The sequence below is a fragment of the Gobio gobio genome, assembly GCF_949357685.1.
Source record: "Gobio gobio genome assembly, chromosome: 14".
Classification (NCBI taxonomy): Eukaryota; Metazoa; Chordata; class Actinopteri; order Cypriniformes; family Gobionidae; genus Gobio; species Gobio gobio.
Genome location: NC_137107.1, coordinates 8,852,637 through 8,869,739, shown reverse-complemented (window position 1 = coordinate 8,869,739; position 17,103 = coordinate 8,852,637). Strand labels below are relative to the sequence as shown.

The window sequence follows — 17,103 nt, the reverse complement described above, 5'->3', positions numbered from 1 at the left end:
TTAAACATTCGGAACGGTAATGTGCTCTAGATGTGCGCAACACCAAACTAATTGAAATAGACAAGACTTATTTATATTATACACTTACAACATTATGTGTAAAATCGATGGAACAAATTAATTAAGATGAGGATCATATCTGACACTGCTACTACAGTGACTGTTTGAATCTCTTTGATTTAGTTCTCTCTTTAGAAAGGATAGGAGGCCAGCAGTACATGGAAGTTGGCAAAAATGTTGATTATAAAGGTGAACATGATGTGAAAGTTAGCTATACACTTACAATATTGTAAAATAAAATATAAAAATGAATAAATTATGAGAAGGGTTGTGAAAAAATACAATATTCTATCCTAATGGGTTTCGATTTCTTGAAGAATCCTTACAATTACCAGTTCCTTTTTGAGGGAACTTAAAGGACAACTCAGGAGAAAAATGAACCTAGGGGTAATGAACACATGGTTACCGAGTAGATCGTTCTCTGGGATGCGTTTTCATGAAAATCGAATGTAAAGAGTTTTATCTCTAAAAACAGATCAGCTTATAAAGCTAGTCTATGGGGCATATAATAAGTCAAATTAAATCGCTAGTTAATACCACTAACAAAATAGCCTCACACTAACACGGTAGCATAATGAGGGTCGATACATGCAAACCGAAGCATTGAGAACTTTGTAAGTGTACGAACAGTTTAATAAGAAGATACTTTATAAAGACAGTACATTGCGCGTATACAGACAGGAAAAGCCATCTTGGAAAACCGTCTCGACGAATCGAACCATGAACGCTGTGCTAAGCTGAACTTAATTCCTATCGACCAGCTCACTTAGCACAGCGTTCGTGGCTCGGTTCGTCGAGACTGTTTTCCAAGATGGCTCCTGTCTGTATACGCGTAATGTACTGTCTTTATAAAGTATCTTCTTATTAAACCCTGTTCTGATGACGCAGGAGTTGCAACTATGGCAGCTGGGAAAGCCATTCTTTGAGTTCTTTTTGAATAATTTTCGGAGCCTGATGAAATCGGTATAAATACATGTTTAATACTGCAAAACATGCTCGATGTTACAGTCACTGCCCTTGCCGTCCAGAATAAAAGAGTGAAGGGATTTATGGACACTATGGTTCCTAATTATTGTGATCCAACATTTGCCTCGCATTTCAAGATGAAAAGACAAACATGTCTTCTAATATCTTCAATTGTTGCGTATACCGAGCTGCAGCAAACACATTTGTAAACGACTTTACTTGGACCCATTGTGCCAGCTGTCTCTTTAACACCGCACGGTTGCTGCTGATTGGGCTGACAGTTTTTGACACACCCACCAAACAAGAGAAAACGTATCTCAAACCCATTGCACACCGTTTCAAGGAAACATGACCGTTAAGACGCCATCTTAACCCTAAAACAGGCAAGAGTGGAAAATGATCAGCAAAAAATCATTCCATGGTTATTTTTATATTATCTGGACTTAAAGGGTTAGTTCACCCAAAAATGAAAATTCTGTCATTAATTACTCACCCTCATGTCGTTCGACACCCGTAAGACCTCCGTTCATCTTCGGAACAGAAATGAATATATTTTAGTGTAAATCTGATGGCTCTGAAAGGCCTCCATTGACACAATGGCACTTTACACTCTCAAGACCCATAAAAGGTACTAAAGACGTCAAATCAATCAAATAAAATCAAATCACTTTATTGTCACACAGCCATGTACACAAGTGCAACAGCAGGTGAAAACGTCGTTACAAAGTCCATCTCACTACAGTGGTTCTAAAATAACTTTATGAATCGGCGACAATAGTTTAAATAACCCTAAATAACGACTTACATAGTGATGACGATTTCAAAACAAGGCATCATAAAGCTTCGAAGCGTTATGAATCAGTGAGCCGAATGATGATTCGGATCGCGTGTCAAACCGCCAAACTGCTGAAATTTGGCGATTCAAACCGCTGAATCGACTCGCTGATTCATAACGCTTCGAAGCTTCATGATGCCGTGTTTTGAAATCGTCATCACTATGTTAGTCGTTATTTAGGGTTTTTTTGCGCACAAAAACTATTGTCGCCGATTCATAAAGTTATTGTAGAACCACTGTAGTGAGATGGACTTTGTAACAACGTCTTTAGTACCTTTTAAGGGTCTTGAGAGTGAACCGTGCCATTGTGTCAATGGAGGCCTTTCAGAGCCATCAGATTTCAACTAAAATATCTTCATTTCTGTTCCGAATATGAACGGAGGTCTGACGGGTGTCAAACGACATGAGGGGAAGTAATTAATGACAGAATTTTCATTTTTGGGTGAACTAACCCTTTAAGTAAAACATATCCAAATACATTTGTATATATTTGTTGTCCTATTAGGGTATAAAAAAGCCATCAATATGTCTGTGATAAATATGCTGCAAGGGGCCGTAAATCTGTTGGTCCACAATGGGGGGAGCAGCAAAGGTTCTACTGCCACCGAGCAGCATTTATCACATTGGATTACTGATGCAATTTCTCTTGCCTATGATGAAGCAGGCTGGTCCTCTCCACACACATTCATAAGGTTTTACAGTTTGGATATGGACTTAACCCCAGGTTCTGAAGTCCTACTGGGTTAATCTGCTCAGTTTACCACAGGGTCTGTGCGTGTGCATACTTCACAACCTTGGTCTGTCTGGTTTTTCAGTTTGGTGACGTGGGTATTAATGTTCCCATAGCATCAACATCCTTAAAAGGATGTATCCCTGAGAAGGGAACAAGGTGCGTTGCTTTGCCATACTTTATGCATGCTCTTCCTTCAGTATTTTATACAAAAAAAATAGTATAATTATCCAATAATGATAGAAATATTGTAAATATAAATATGATACAAATAATGCAAACAATCACCACATATCAGTAAAAGAAAAATACAAAAAAAGTTTAATTTCTTCATTCATACCATTAGGGCACAACAACTTAAGTTCAATAATCCAAAAGGGGTTGTTTTGTAATTATTATAATTGTAATAATAATCTCTGTCTCCGCCTCTCCTATGAGGTAAAATCCTCTCAATGCAAAGGAACTTCACGTCAAACAAAGAATGTTTGGCAAGCTTAAAATTATGATACACGGGAGAAGTATTGCCCTGTCTCGCAATATTTTTTTTTTTGATTTTGCCAACGTATTGCAACGGACATGGACAGATAATAATATAAATCACATGTGCTCTTGCAAGTGATATATTGTCTGACCTTATATGTTTTAGATGTACAATGATTTGCATTTAACATATTTTGCACAATTTTAACATGGCATCAACAAGGAAAGATGTACGCATTAACAAATAATTATCCCTCAAGTTAGAGCTCCTAGAGAAAACACAAAGGGCCCTATCATACACCCGGCGCAATGCGACGCTAGATGTTACGCGGAAAGTGTTTTTTGCTTGTTTCAGCCCTACACAGTTATAATTTTCTTGTCCAGCAAATCTGCTGGTCTGAAAACCAGGTGTGTTCAGGAGCATTGTTGGCGCATTGCTATTTTGAGGAACTGAAAACGACTGCGCCATTGACCAACACAAACTCTAAAGTCAATAGCGCAGTATTTTATAGGCGGTGAACCAGTGTTATAATTTCGTTGACGAATAATTTTCGTCACAATTTTCGTCAACGACCTTTTTTCACTGACGAAAACGAGACGATAACTAAATAAAAACTAGTGATGGATGACAAAAACTATAACGAAAATCAACTGTCATTTTCGTCAACAAATAAAAACGAGATGAAAATGTTAGGGAGGAGATTAGGGCAGAGATCCAGTCAGAACTGATGTCCTGTGTAACAGATGCGCACATTTGATTTGAGCGTGCTGATCTAACCGCTGGAAAACACACGGCTCACGCATCCTCAATCCAGCGCTCCAGAGCGGCTCACAATCAATGAATAACACACATTTATGCTAGGCAATTGTTTATGAACTTATGCTGATGAATAATGACAATGTTTACTTTACCATGTTTATGTAGTAATATGTTTTAGACGGTTGTAACAACGCATATTTTATCTCCTCATCTGAACTTGAATGAGCTCCTGCAACTGCAACAATAGTAAGGCCAGATTTCAAAATAAGAGTCCCAGTGTATTTCCAGCTGGTTTATAATTAAAAGTCACGCATTATATATTTGTTTTTGCTTACACAATAAACTGTATTTAATTTAATTCCCATTTAATTCATATTCAGGAGGAAAGACCAGTATTTGACCCATATTAAATTAAGTATCAGGGTTATAATAGTTAACTAAAACCATTTTAAAAAATCTTCGTTACTTGAAATTAGATAAATGTTAACTGAAATTAAAAAAATAAATTAACAAACTTATTTGAAGCTTTAGCTTAACATGATATACTAACTAAAACAGAAATACAAAGTTATAAAAACTATATAGATGTTTTTAAAAACAAACAAAAAAGTGAATTGAGCTCTTTCGTGTATTTTTAATGTCAAAAACAAAATGATGTCAAAATGTCAGTTCAAGTGACAGTCGGTTATGTAATACTTAAATGCTTAATGTATTACAATTTTAAAAAACTCATTAGATTTTAGTCGACTAAATCTACTGTAGATTTAGTCAAAAACAATCTTATGATATTTAGTCGACTAAAACTAGACTAAAACTAAAAACAATTCAGGTGACTAAAATATGACTAAAACTAAATGGCATTTTAGTCAAAAAACTATGACTAAAACTAAATCAAAATATGCTGTCAAAATTAACACTGCGGTGAACAACACGCGTACATTCTGCTTATTACACACACAGGGCACACAAACATTTTTAAATATTAAAAATAAAAATGATTCCTCTCTGGAGAACCGTTCCGTCTTTTCACTCGTGAATTCCGCCATGGTGCGAGCGCAACTGGCTGAAAGGGAGATGAATGGGAGATGAGACTCTGATTGGTTTATTACACGTTACGCCCAAAACACACCCATGACTCATTAAGAGACTAGGGACAACCCTTTTGGACCATGCGCCTTACCATGAGCCATTGTTAAACTAGCAAAAGAGGATTCGGACACAAAGTGATTGACAAACTTTTCATGTTTTTCACTGTTACGCACTATTATGCATTTTCTGAAAGACTTCTGAATCTCTGGATAACAACCAGGGCAAAAGGAAACGGTACAATAAAATAAAAATTATATTTTCTCAGCTTTTTGATCCTTTTTTTTTTAAATGAAACTTACCTACATTCAAGTGTTTTAAAAAAATGTATGAGGCTATAATAAAAAAAACTCTTTTATATGCATATTTTGATATATTGCATGTTCAGATATTCATACAACAAAATATCCTGGAGGCCATGAAAGTTTTGTGGAAAATTATAAAAAAATACTGGTGGTGGCTGGCAACTTTTAAAAAAAACGCTGGCGGGGAAAGAGTTAATGCCATTGCTCAATGGGCGCAGAGATATATGCCTTAAATGCATGAATATTTTGCCCGTCATTTTTACATATTTGGTTTGTTAGTGACAAGGATCTACACTATATTGCCAAAAGTATTGGGACACCCCTCCTAATCAGAATGAGACTTGCCTGACTGCATTGTGCCAAGTGTAAAGTTTGGTGGAGGGTGGATTATGGTGTGGCGTGGTGTAGTTTTTCAGAGGTTGGGCTTGGCCCCTTAGTTCCAGTGAAAGGAACTCTTAATGCTTCAGCATACCAAGACATTTTGGACAATTTTATGCTCCCACCTTTGGGGGAACAGTTTGGGGCCGGCCCCTTCCTGTTCCAACATGACTGTGCACCAGTGCACAAAGCGTCGGTCCATAAAAATATGGATGAGCGGGTTTGGTGTGGAGGAACTTGACTGGCCTGCACAGAGCCAGGCCTTCTCATCCAACATCAGTGGCTGACCTAACAAATGCGCTTCTAGAAGAATGGTCAAAAATTCCCATAAACACACTCTTAAACCTTGTGGAAAGCCTTCCCAGAAGAGTTGAAGCTGTTATAGCTGCAAAGGGTGGGCCAACTCCATATATAACCCTACGGGTTAGGAATGGGATGTCATTAAAGTTCATGTAAAGGCAGACGTTCCAAAACGTTTAGCAATATAGTGTATATCTAACACGGATGGATCTCTAACTGCCACAATAGTAAACAAATCTCCTGATATTTTAATAACAATTACAAAAGAATAAAATGCAGCATATTTTATTACTTTTTGGAACTTGGAAGGGTTCAATTTGAGCAGATTCTTTTTACCATAATCACTCTCATCATCAGAGCTCATTTTCCCGTACATTAGCTTTTACTGTGGCCACATAAGAAAATATAATGTTAAAATGTGGCTTACATTAGTTCAAATGATATCCCAGGTCGATAAAGAATCTAGTTATGCTTTTAAGAGTTAAAGACTTAGGAAAATCTCTTGTTTTTATTATTTGCGACCAGGTTTGCCTCTTGTTCATCTAAAGTGCAGTGTCTAGCTACTTATTCTTATATCAACGTGACATGGAATCTGCATATAAGATCTGAGCTTTAACCTCAAATCTCAAATGACATTTTTCTTTATAGATACACTCTCATTTTTAAGTTGAACAAGGATAGCAAGTGAGTTTTCAAATAGGCCTGCACCGAAAAGTGTGCTTTTTTTGCCCTATTACTTCTTCTCTCAATATTTTAGATACATCTTAGATATATTTTACTATATGTTATTTATATAATGAAGACTTCAGACGGACTTTGAGGCTTTTGCATCTGAAGTCTTCATATATATATAATATATCATATAAATATATATCCAGCTTGGTTAGAATCGAGCTTGGATCTTGTCCAAAGTGATGGGACAAACATCTGAGAGAAAATTTAAATGAACTGTAACTGAGAACTCTATTATAGCTGACTCTCATTTCAAAGGCTGCGTCCTCCTGAGGTCACATTTGTCGCCCACATACATCATCAGGGATGTCTTATTTCAGAAAAGTATCCATTATAAAATTGAACATTATTCCTGGTGATGCATAAATTGTAATTTCCTTATGACTTTGAAATGTAATGGTTACTTTACTGAAATGTGACAGACGTATGCGGCCGACAAATGTGACCTCCGGAGATGCAGCTTTTCGATTGTCATGGAGGGTCGGGCGAAGAGGAGGAGAAGTGGATCTCAATGCAGCCTTTTCACTTTATTAAACCAAATGAATGAAGATAATAATAGACCAGAAGCCAGAAAGTGATCACAGGTGAAAATAAACGCACCTGTTTTACATCCACATATAGAGACAACATATACACACACACATATATATATATACAGGTGCTGGTCATATAATTAGAATATCATCAAAAAGTTGATTTATTTCACTAATTCCTTTCAAAAAGTGAAACTTGTATATTATATTCATTCATTACACACAGACTGAAATATTTAAAATGTTTATTTATTTTAATTTTGATGATTATAACTGACAACTAAGGAAAATCCCAAATTCAGTATCTCAGAAAATAAGAATATTACTTAAGACCAATACAAATAAAGGATTTTTAGAAATCTTGGCCAACTGAAAAGTATGAACATGAAAGTATGAACATGTCCAGCACTCAATACTTAGTTGGGGCTCCTTTTGCCTGAATTACTGCAGCAATGCGGCGTGGCATGAGTCGATCAGTCTGTGGCACTGCTCAGGTGTTATGAGAGCCCAGGTTGCTCTGATAGTGGCCTTCAGCTCTTCTGCATTGTTGAGTCAGGCATATCGCATCTTCCTCTTCACAATATACTATAGATAATCTATGGGGTTAAAGTCAGGCGAGTTTGCTGGCCAATTAAGAACAGGGATACCATGGTCCTTAAACCAGGTACTGGTTGCTTTGGCACTGTGTGCAGGTGCCAAGTCCTGTTGGAAAATGAAATCTGCATCTCCGTAAAGTTGGTCAGCAGCAGGAAGCATGAAGTGCTCTAAAACTTCATGGTATACGGCTGCGGTGACCTTGGACCTCAGAAAACACAGCGGACCAACACCAGCAGATGACATGGCACCCCAAACCATCACTGACTGTGGAAACTTTACACTGGACCTCAAGCAACGTGGATTGTGTGCCTCTCCTCTCTTCCTCCAGACTCTGGGACCCTGATTTCCAAAGGAAATGCAACATTTACTTTCATCAGAGAACATAACTTTGGACCACTTTTTTTTCTTTTTGTCTTTAGCACAGACGAGATGTTTCTGACGCTGTCTGTTGTTCAAGAGTGGCTTGACATATGTCTGTGCGTAATGGTTCTTGAAGCACTGACTCCAGCTGCAGTCCACTCTTTGTGAATCTCTCCCACATTTTTGAATGGGTTTTGTTTCACAATCCTCTCCAGGGTGCGGTTATCCCTATTGCTTGTACACTTTTTTCTACCACATATTTTCCTTCCCTTCGCCTCTCTATTAATGTGCTTGGACACAGTGCTCTGTGAACAAGCAGCCTTTTTTGCAATAACCTTTTGTGTCTTGCCCTCCTTGTGCAAGGTGTCAATGGTCGTCTTTTGGACAACTGTCAAGTCAGCAGTCTTCCCCATGATTGTGTAGTCTACAGAACTAGACTGAGAGACCATTAAAGGCCTTTGCAGGTGTTTTGAGTTCATTAGCTGATTAGAGTGTGGCACCAGGTGTCTTCAATATTGAACCTTTTCACAATATTCTAATCTTCTGAGATACTGAATTTGGGATTTTCCTTAGTTGTCTGTTATAATCATCAAAATTAAAAGAAATACACATTTGAAATATATCAGTCTGTGTGTAATGAACGAATACAATATACAAGTTTCACTTTTTGAATGGAATTAGTGAAATAAATCAACTTTTTGATGATATTCTAATTATATGACCAGCACCTGTATATACGCACACACAAGGAACTAAACTATTGATGAACATAATCCTAAGGAACATAAGGAACAAAGGAAACAGGAATGAAACATAAGAAAAACAAGAACATAAAACCTTAACGGAGTGTCTATTTAAACTAAGTGTAAATAACCCACCTTGTTGGCAGAGGCTATTTACTCTAACTCCGGCCACTGACGTCTGGTTTGACTAAACAAAATTATGGAAGACGCTGGATTGTCAAGAGTCGCAATAGTGTAGGGGTACTCTACTACCTCTATTCCCTTTTCCCATCACATATCAGATCAGAAAGGCATATATTTTCAATAAAAATGAAGAAAATATTTGAAAAGTGGAAATAAAGTGTATTTAGTAATAAAGCGTTTATCGGTTAGGGTTTTTGGGTCGGTTTAGGGAAGGCTTTGTTGACCCAATAAGGCGGCATCCATTTAATCATTTTAACAAATATAACCATTTACACTTTGTTATTATTGCATACCGTTTAATGTACTATAAAAAAGTGCACTACAGCACCATAGTATCTATAGTATCTGTATCTAACTACTATTTACAATTATTGCAAAGAAAATGCTACTATTTTCACTTGGTGTGAATAGAATCTTTTGCTACTTGCACTTAGTGTAAATAGCCGCTGCCAAAACTTAAAGTCCATACACACGGAGGTATGAAAGAAATACAAATTTAACCCAACTGACCACAACTTTACCTTTGATATGAAAATGTAACTGTTAAAGAGAAACTAATAAGGCTTTATTGAAATGCTGCCTCTTCAGCTGCTTGTGCAAAGAGTAATTTTATAGCCCTTCTTTCTCATCTCTCCGTTGGACTTCAGGATCTTTTAGCACACGCTTTATTGGCTATGCGGTAGTAGTTGGCATCACATAACCTATCATCTCCTTTCCCTGGAACAAAGAGCAATTAGCCAATTATTTTAAATCTGCCATTTGGTTGTTACAAATCTGGCATATTATCGTCTGGGCCATTTAGCTCTTCGGTCATTAGAGTGCTGGTGTCAAGTGCAATCTCTGTCACTAAACTGCAGTTCGATCAAAGGAGTTCAGCTCATTCTCTCTGAGCTGTTTGGTTGTTCTCAGATTGTCATGTTTGAATACTATCCTATCAGGTTTTGTGTAACCCTACAGCATCAGCTGTCATTCACTCCAAGACCTTGTTAAATTGTGATGAGATTTCCTCTAAAGTGCTGGCAGTATTTCTATCCATATATCCAGTAACTATTTGCTTGCATTTAGCATCCTAATTAAAACTGTCACACTGAGAAATATATACACTTATCAAGTAGAGAAGGTCTAAGTTCTCAATTTCTCTGAAAATCAGTTTTTTGTTTGTTTTAATCTATCGCATGAGCTCTTTGAATCAAGGACGGTTTGTTGGAAGATGAAAAATTAATGCAGTAAACACAAGACAAAGGTTTGTCTTTATTAAGTCTGGTATTTTTTAATGAATAAATATGTTTTCTTCCATGCTAAGATAAAATGCTAGGCCATACTGTCACACCCACACTAGACTTACCCTCTCAGGGTATGTTTGCACAACACCATTTTTAATTGAAAACAGAGTTTTGGCCTTTCATTTACATGACAACAGTGTTTTGGGGGCCTGAATTTTTTTTTGTGTGAAAACGATACCTTTACCGTCTCCATGTAAACTAACAAAAACACAAATCTGTTAAAACGGTGACGTCATGCGCATGTGTGTTACATGTTCATGCATACGCATTATGTCTACGTGGGGTGTTTCTTGACAAAGCGACAAATAGGGCAAAATTAGCCGTATAGACCAAACCACAATTTGTACCAGACTGTAAACATGTTTTTTTTTTTTGCTGTAAAGTTGGGCCTTTTTAACATGGAGCTCAATGGCATTCTGCTCCCTTCTGGAGCCTGTCCTTAGCGGCCAGTCGATGAATTGCAGTTTAAGTCACTTCTGTATTGGCTTCACAAGAAACTGGGGGAGGTAGCCGCCTGGTGTGAATGGGGATCATTTTGACAACGTTGTCATCTGTTTTTAGTACATTGTTGGCATGGAAACATACCCTAAGTCTGCTCCAACTCGGTTTTAATTCTGTGAACCTGTTACTCATTTTACCCACAATCAAGGACAGCATTTAAACTCCACTCAAACTCTAATGGTTCATTTACACAACAACGATGTACTAAAAACAGAAAAAAACTAAGAAACAAAGAAAAAAAGAAACAAAGAAAGCTTCAGTGCGTCCTCGCGCAGGTTTTTGCGTTTAATATTCACAGATACTTACAGAGTAAACTTATACTTACAAACAGCGGGGGATCGTTGCTTCCAGAAATGAACAGCTTTTCAAGGAGAATTATTCCAGGATTATTAAATGCATCTCAAAACGATGTAATTGAAGTAGGAATGCAGTACTTGATGTGTTTGTTTGAGCTGATGTGCGTGTGGGCGTTGTCTCCTCCGGAGCCTCAGTATTTGAATCTCAATAGAGCGCGCGCTTCGTGGTCGCATTAGTGTATAATGAGCCGCTCAGGAACGACTAACATCTCTCTGCTTTCAAACGGATTACATAAACACAAAATATTTGTTTTTGATTTGGTTTACAGTGTTTAAAACCTGATCTATCAGCGTTTCTTTAGACATATGTCTCATATTTGTGAGCAAGTATTCACTAAGCTAGAGGTCATTTTCTGAAGACTATCTGAATGAACGTCTTTGACAGAGAGGCTGCAGATCGCGCATCATGTTTGATTTCTTTATTTTGCAAAAAGCACAACAATTTGTTTTTATTGTGACTGTACTAAAAAAAATTGAAACTTAACAGATTATAATGATGTATAACACTTGCCTGAATGATAAAAAAACATTTATTTGAGTCTCTTTGGCACTGATAAGAAAAAAAAAGCGAGCCGATCGCGCTGGCGCGACCGCCGACTCGAGAGGGTTAAAGTAATGTAACTGATTAGATTTTATTACTTTTCAATTTCCAACACTGGAACACATTTTGATCACTCGCCATGATGGCAACTCTCAGACAGTTTGTAGCCTAAAGCTTCCAGCAGCGATGTGGATTGATGTAATTGGAAAACGTAGTGCACTGCAAATTCAAGCGAGAACCAATCAAAAGCATCAGAATAGCATTGCTTCCTAGCTTTTTACAGAAAATATTCTGACGTTATCCCCCTTTGCAATCATTAACATTTTCATAATTAACTGTAATTTAATTACACATCCGGGTCTTGATTACAGTTACCTTTATTTTCTCATTAAATTACATAATCTAGTTACATGTAACTAGTTACTCCCCAACACTGTCCGTTACCAAGACAGCAAATGAGAACATGAACACAGGGAACTGAAATTAACAAACCCAGAAGGGAACTAATGGACCAAAACGAAACAGAAATAGACTCTGACCCTGTTCGTTTGTGATAAACACTAGGCAAAGCCTTAATTTTATTTAGATAATCTTATGGAATACTTAGATTGTTCTCAAATGAGCTCTAGTGAAAAGAACAAACAGACCTGTACAGCCAAATGACATTTACACCAACAGGACTTTGACCCAAAGTTATGGCAGCAAATTAAGTATTTATACTGTCTCTAAAATAAACCATACAGTATGTCCACGGAGATTACAATCAGAAATGAAGAGTTTTAGGGAAAATCGATTTGAAACTGCTGCCTGTGTGCATAAGAGATTACTTGTATGTTGTATGTTGGTGTATCGACAACAAGGGCGTTTTTAAATAGATTAAGATAAGATAACATTGTGACTAATAGCAGTCCTCAAACCCTCACTCATGCCTAATTTATTCCCCCATTGAATTGCCAATTTATCCCACGGTTTGTAATGCTGCACCTCGAAAACGTTTAGCATGTGCTAGACAGAGAATGTAAATTGTCCCTCAATAACATTTCACTGCACCTCAAGGTGATGGATACTTGTGGAGGCCAATCTCATTTGTCTTACTCACAGGCTCTCTGCATAACAACAGAACAAAGACTATAAAAGTTCAGATGTGCAGAGTGTGAAGTTATGCCAAGCAGATACAGCGCACGCAGATTTCCTAAAAGCGCAGCGCTAAAAAGGTCATATAAATATGCAAGTAGAAGCTGCATTTGTTAAGTTGTACATATAAGGACATTTTCAGCATCAGTTCTCAGCCATCATCTGTGTGCGGCAGTGGATGTGTTGTTGAATTCAGAGGCGTCATACCCATTCAGAGCCAAATGGATTTGAAGGCAGCTTCCAGAACACAATTTTTATTTTTAGTTTATAAATGACGCAGAGAAAATTGCATCTAAAATACAATAATAATATTTTGTACTTTATGTATGGATAGTTCACCCAAAAATGAAAATTAGCCCATGATTTACTCACCCTTAAGCCATCCTAGGTGTATATGACTTCCTTCTTTCAGAAAAATACAATCGAAATACATGAAAGTTAGTGACCACTGAACTTTGAGAAAAATAGAGTAAACTATATAGTTATTATTTAATGTGCATCTGATTTCAATAAAACACGTAGACAAACTATAACTGTCTGAAAGGATTGTCATTGTCATCAAAGTGTGTATTTTTTGTACGAATGTGCATTTAAATGTCTGAAACCTAAAAATAAACATTATGTGGTTGAAAACACTGAATAGTTGTGATATGTGATGAGCGCTGAGCGTGTCTGTCTCGGCGCCAGCCAAAGCACAAAAGCACGTTTGAATTTAAGTGGAACCAAAATGAGGAACCAAAATCTGCATTCCGAATTCGATCTGGTTACATACCGTTTATATATGGCAGCGAGTTTCGTTACCCAACCCTACTCATAACAGGGCAAAGCTAAATAGAGATAAGAGATGAGATTCTCAACAAACGTTAAAATGGGCTAACAAGTCTCCTCTCTCAAAGCTCATCGTTCTGAAAAGTGCGGTGTGCTCTGATTGGCCAGCGGTCCACTGCATTGTGTCCGAGTACCTAATGCGTCTGACGCTTCTTACCATATTTGGAACATCAGCTCCCAAAGCAAAGCAATGACAGATGATAATGTCGGTTCTACCTTATCAATTAAAGCCTGAATCTGATCCGGATGATGCAGATGACTAAGCTGATCGATCAATGTTGATAGCGCGACTGGACAAGAAAGTATCAGATTGGTAAGTTTGCATTTATTTTCGTAGAAACGACAAAGACGTAGAAATGGTTTGTGCTCTCCCAGATGCTAGAAACAGTCCTCCGAAAAATGCGAAAAACACAGCATCTCCATGACATGGCGGCAGGGGCGCCAACAATACTACTGTTACATAACCGAATGGACGGAGACAAGAGATACAGGTAAATGGTGTTTATTGAACAACCAGAGGAGTTGACGGCAGTGCAGGTGAGTGAGCTTGGAATTCGTAAGAGTCTGATGAGGATAACTGAATGACACAGTCTTTGGACTGGAACGAAGGAGACTCTGGAGGATCACACAGGATGAGGGAACACGATGGAGACTTGGAGAAACACAGGAGACAGGTAAGTAGGTTTTTGCAGTCCTTAAGGTAAGCATGAATGTTAGCTTCTTGGTGCTAACAAGACCGGACAAAGACTGAGTGTGTGTGTGTGACTTGTGTAGCTGGTGATTGCTGTGTTGATGACGTGCAGGTGGTCGTGATCAGTACTCTGGTTGAAGGAGTGCGCTGTGATTGGGTGACGGTGGAGCCTGGTGTGTCTGTGACATTTTTGGCGAGAAGCGGAATCGCTTTTTCAGCAGCGAGAGGGTTTCATTGACCCCAGGGTGGCCACTGCCCAATGAGTGGACGAGGGGAGTGTGCCCTGTCCGTGTGATGTAAAGCAATTTGGTGGGCAACCCGACGGAGTGTTGGTGGAGACATTGGAGGAGGGTATGGTTTCCTCTGACCAGGTGATGAGACTTAAGTTTCTCTGGCAGAATGGGCTAAGACTCCTTGGTACCTTCTTCGGGACTGTAGAAACGGGATAAGGCATCTGCCTTAATATTCTTTGGCCCAGGACGGTAGGAGATGGTGAAATTGAAATGGGTGAAGAATAATGCCCAGCGGGCCTGTCGTGGATTGACTCATTTAGCATCTCTGAGGTATTCAAGGTTTGTGTGATCTGTCAGAACCAGGAACGGATGTTGGGAACCCTCCAACCAATGCCTGCACTCCTCAAGAGCCATCTTTATGGCGAGAAGCTCCCGGTTGCCGATGTTATAGTTGATCTCCACCAGGTTGAGTTTGCCTAAGAAGGCATATGGGTGTAGTCTATTCGGGGATAGCTGGATAAAGCGTTCGAGCCCGATGGTATCCTCGTATGCAGCGAGATGCAACCGCACTTGGGGATCCAATCCCTGTCGATAAGTGGTCCACAGATACTGCTCGTTCCATCTGCTGGCGGCAGCAAGTGTTCTGAACTGGAGAGCATACTCATTCACAGATATATTGTTTTGTTTTAAGTGATACAAATGCTCACCAATTGAAGAATCCCAGGCTGGCTTTTCGTAGACCTCTTTGAAATGAGAGATGGAACTTGAAAGAGACTGAATTATGGGGTTATACTGGGTCCAAAGGGTTTCAGCCCAGCGAAGCGCTTTATAAATGCTACCTTGGAGCGATCGTCGGGGTACATGTGGGGTTGCATCTCCAGAACCACCGGTTCGGCCATTGGACTGGCGGTGAAGGAGAGGTGACGGTGTTTGCTGAAGCGGTGGCTGGTGGAGGTGCTGGTGAACTGGATGGCAGTGCTCGGCGGACAGCGTCCACGAGCTCTTGAAAGGGATCCGGAGTGCTCATTCTGGAGTTCAGTGGTATTGGTCTGGTCTTCTGTTACATAATAGAAGGGACGGAGACAAGAGATACAGGTAAATGGTGTTTATTGAACAACCAGAGGAGTTGATGGCAGTGCAGGTGAGTGAGCTTGGAATTCGTAAGAGTCTGATGAGGATAACTGAATGACACAGTCTTTGTACTTGCAGATATAGCGGGCTGGAGACAGAACTGGAACACAGGAGACAGGTAAGTAGGTTTTTGCAGTCCTTAAGGTAAGCATGAATGTTAGCTTCTTGGTGCTAACGAGACCGGACAAAGACTGAGGCCTAGTCCACACGTACACGGGTATTTTTATAACCGGAGTTTTTCCTCCTCCGTTTTAAAAAACAATCGCGTCCACACAAGCACAGTTTTAAAAAAATCTCCGTCCACATGAAAACGCAAAACCGCGCTATGATTGGCTGCTTGATTTCCACATGGGTCCCATCCACGGCACCGATGCACTGAGGGATGCCATGGGCTCAGTGAAACCCTTCTACAAGTTTACTTTGGAATCAGTGACACTGACAACTGTAGGGGCAGGGCTCAAGTGGACTGAAGCTTCACACACTTGCCTTACTATGTTGTATTATTGTATTCTGGCGCCTCTGTTCTGCAATACAATGAGATAACTGCGCATGTATCTGTATGTAATAAGCGCTGTTAGCTGAGTTATTAAAAGTTACGTCCGCCATTGCATAGACTCCACTCATGTATAAACAAAAGCGATAACGGCGCACAATCTGATGTCAAACAAAGGAGAGAACGGCGCACATTTCAACTTAACAAGCCGAAATCTCCGGTTTCACCGTCTACACGACAACGCTGTAACCGGAGTTTCTAAAAAACTTCACCCTGGCCGGAGTTTTCAAAAAAGTCCGGTTTCAGTAACCGGATACTGCGTTTGCGTGTGGACGAACAGCCAAACCGCGTAGAAAAAGCTTCGGTTTTGAAAATACCCGTGTTCGTGTGGACAGGGCCTGAGTGTGTGTGTGTGACTTTTGTGTAGCTGGTGATTGCTGTGCTGATGAGGTGCAGGTGTTCGTGATCAGTATTCTGGTGAAGGAGTGTGCTGTGATTGGGAGACGGTGGAGCATGGCGTGTCTGTGACAACTACAGTGAGAATGAGCTTTTTGTCTGCAAGCGTTCATTTTTCACAAAAGAGAGTAACGCAAGTATAAACTCATTTAAATTGCAGTACTTGTAATTGCGTTACTTGATTAAAAAAATATTTTGTTACAACACTGGTTTTGAAGTCCATAAAAGTAAAATAAAACTGATAAAAAAGTAGACCCCATTTCATTGTTGTGTAGTTTTACTTTATTGTTGAACTTTATTCTTGTACAAACTAGGGCTGAACGATACATCAAATTTTCATCGTCATCACGATATGAACTCACGCGATGAACACATCGCAACAGACAGCCTGACACGATGAATAAGGGA

At 39.0% G+C, this 17,103-nt stretch overlaps 1 protein-coding gene across 1 annotated transcript in view; it reads left to right on the top strand.

Annotated features, from left to right (window-relative positions):
* gabrb2b (gamma-aminobutyric acid type A receptor subunit beta2b) overlaps positions 1-17,103 on the top strand; it is a gene marked incomplete at its 3' end in the record, with an annotated part of 190,312 nt that overhangs the window by 80,863 nt on the left and 92,346 nt on the right. The gene's annotated exons all lie outside the window — the stretch shown is intronic.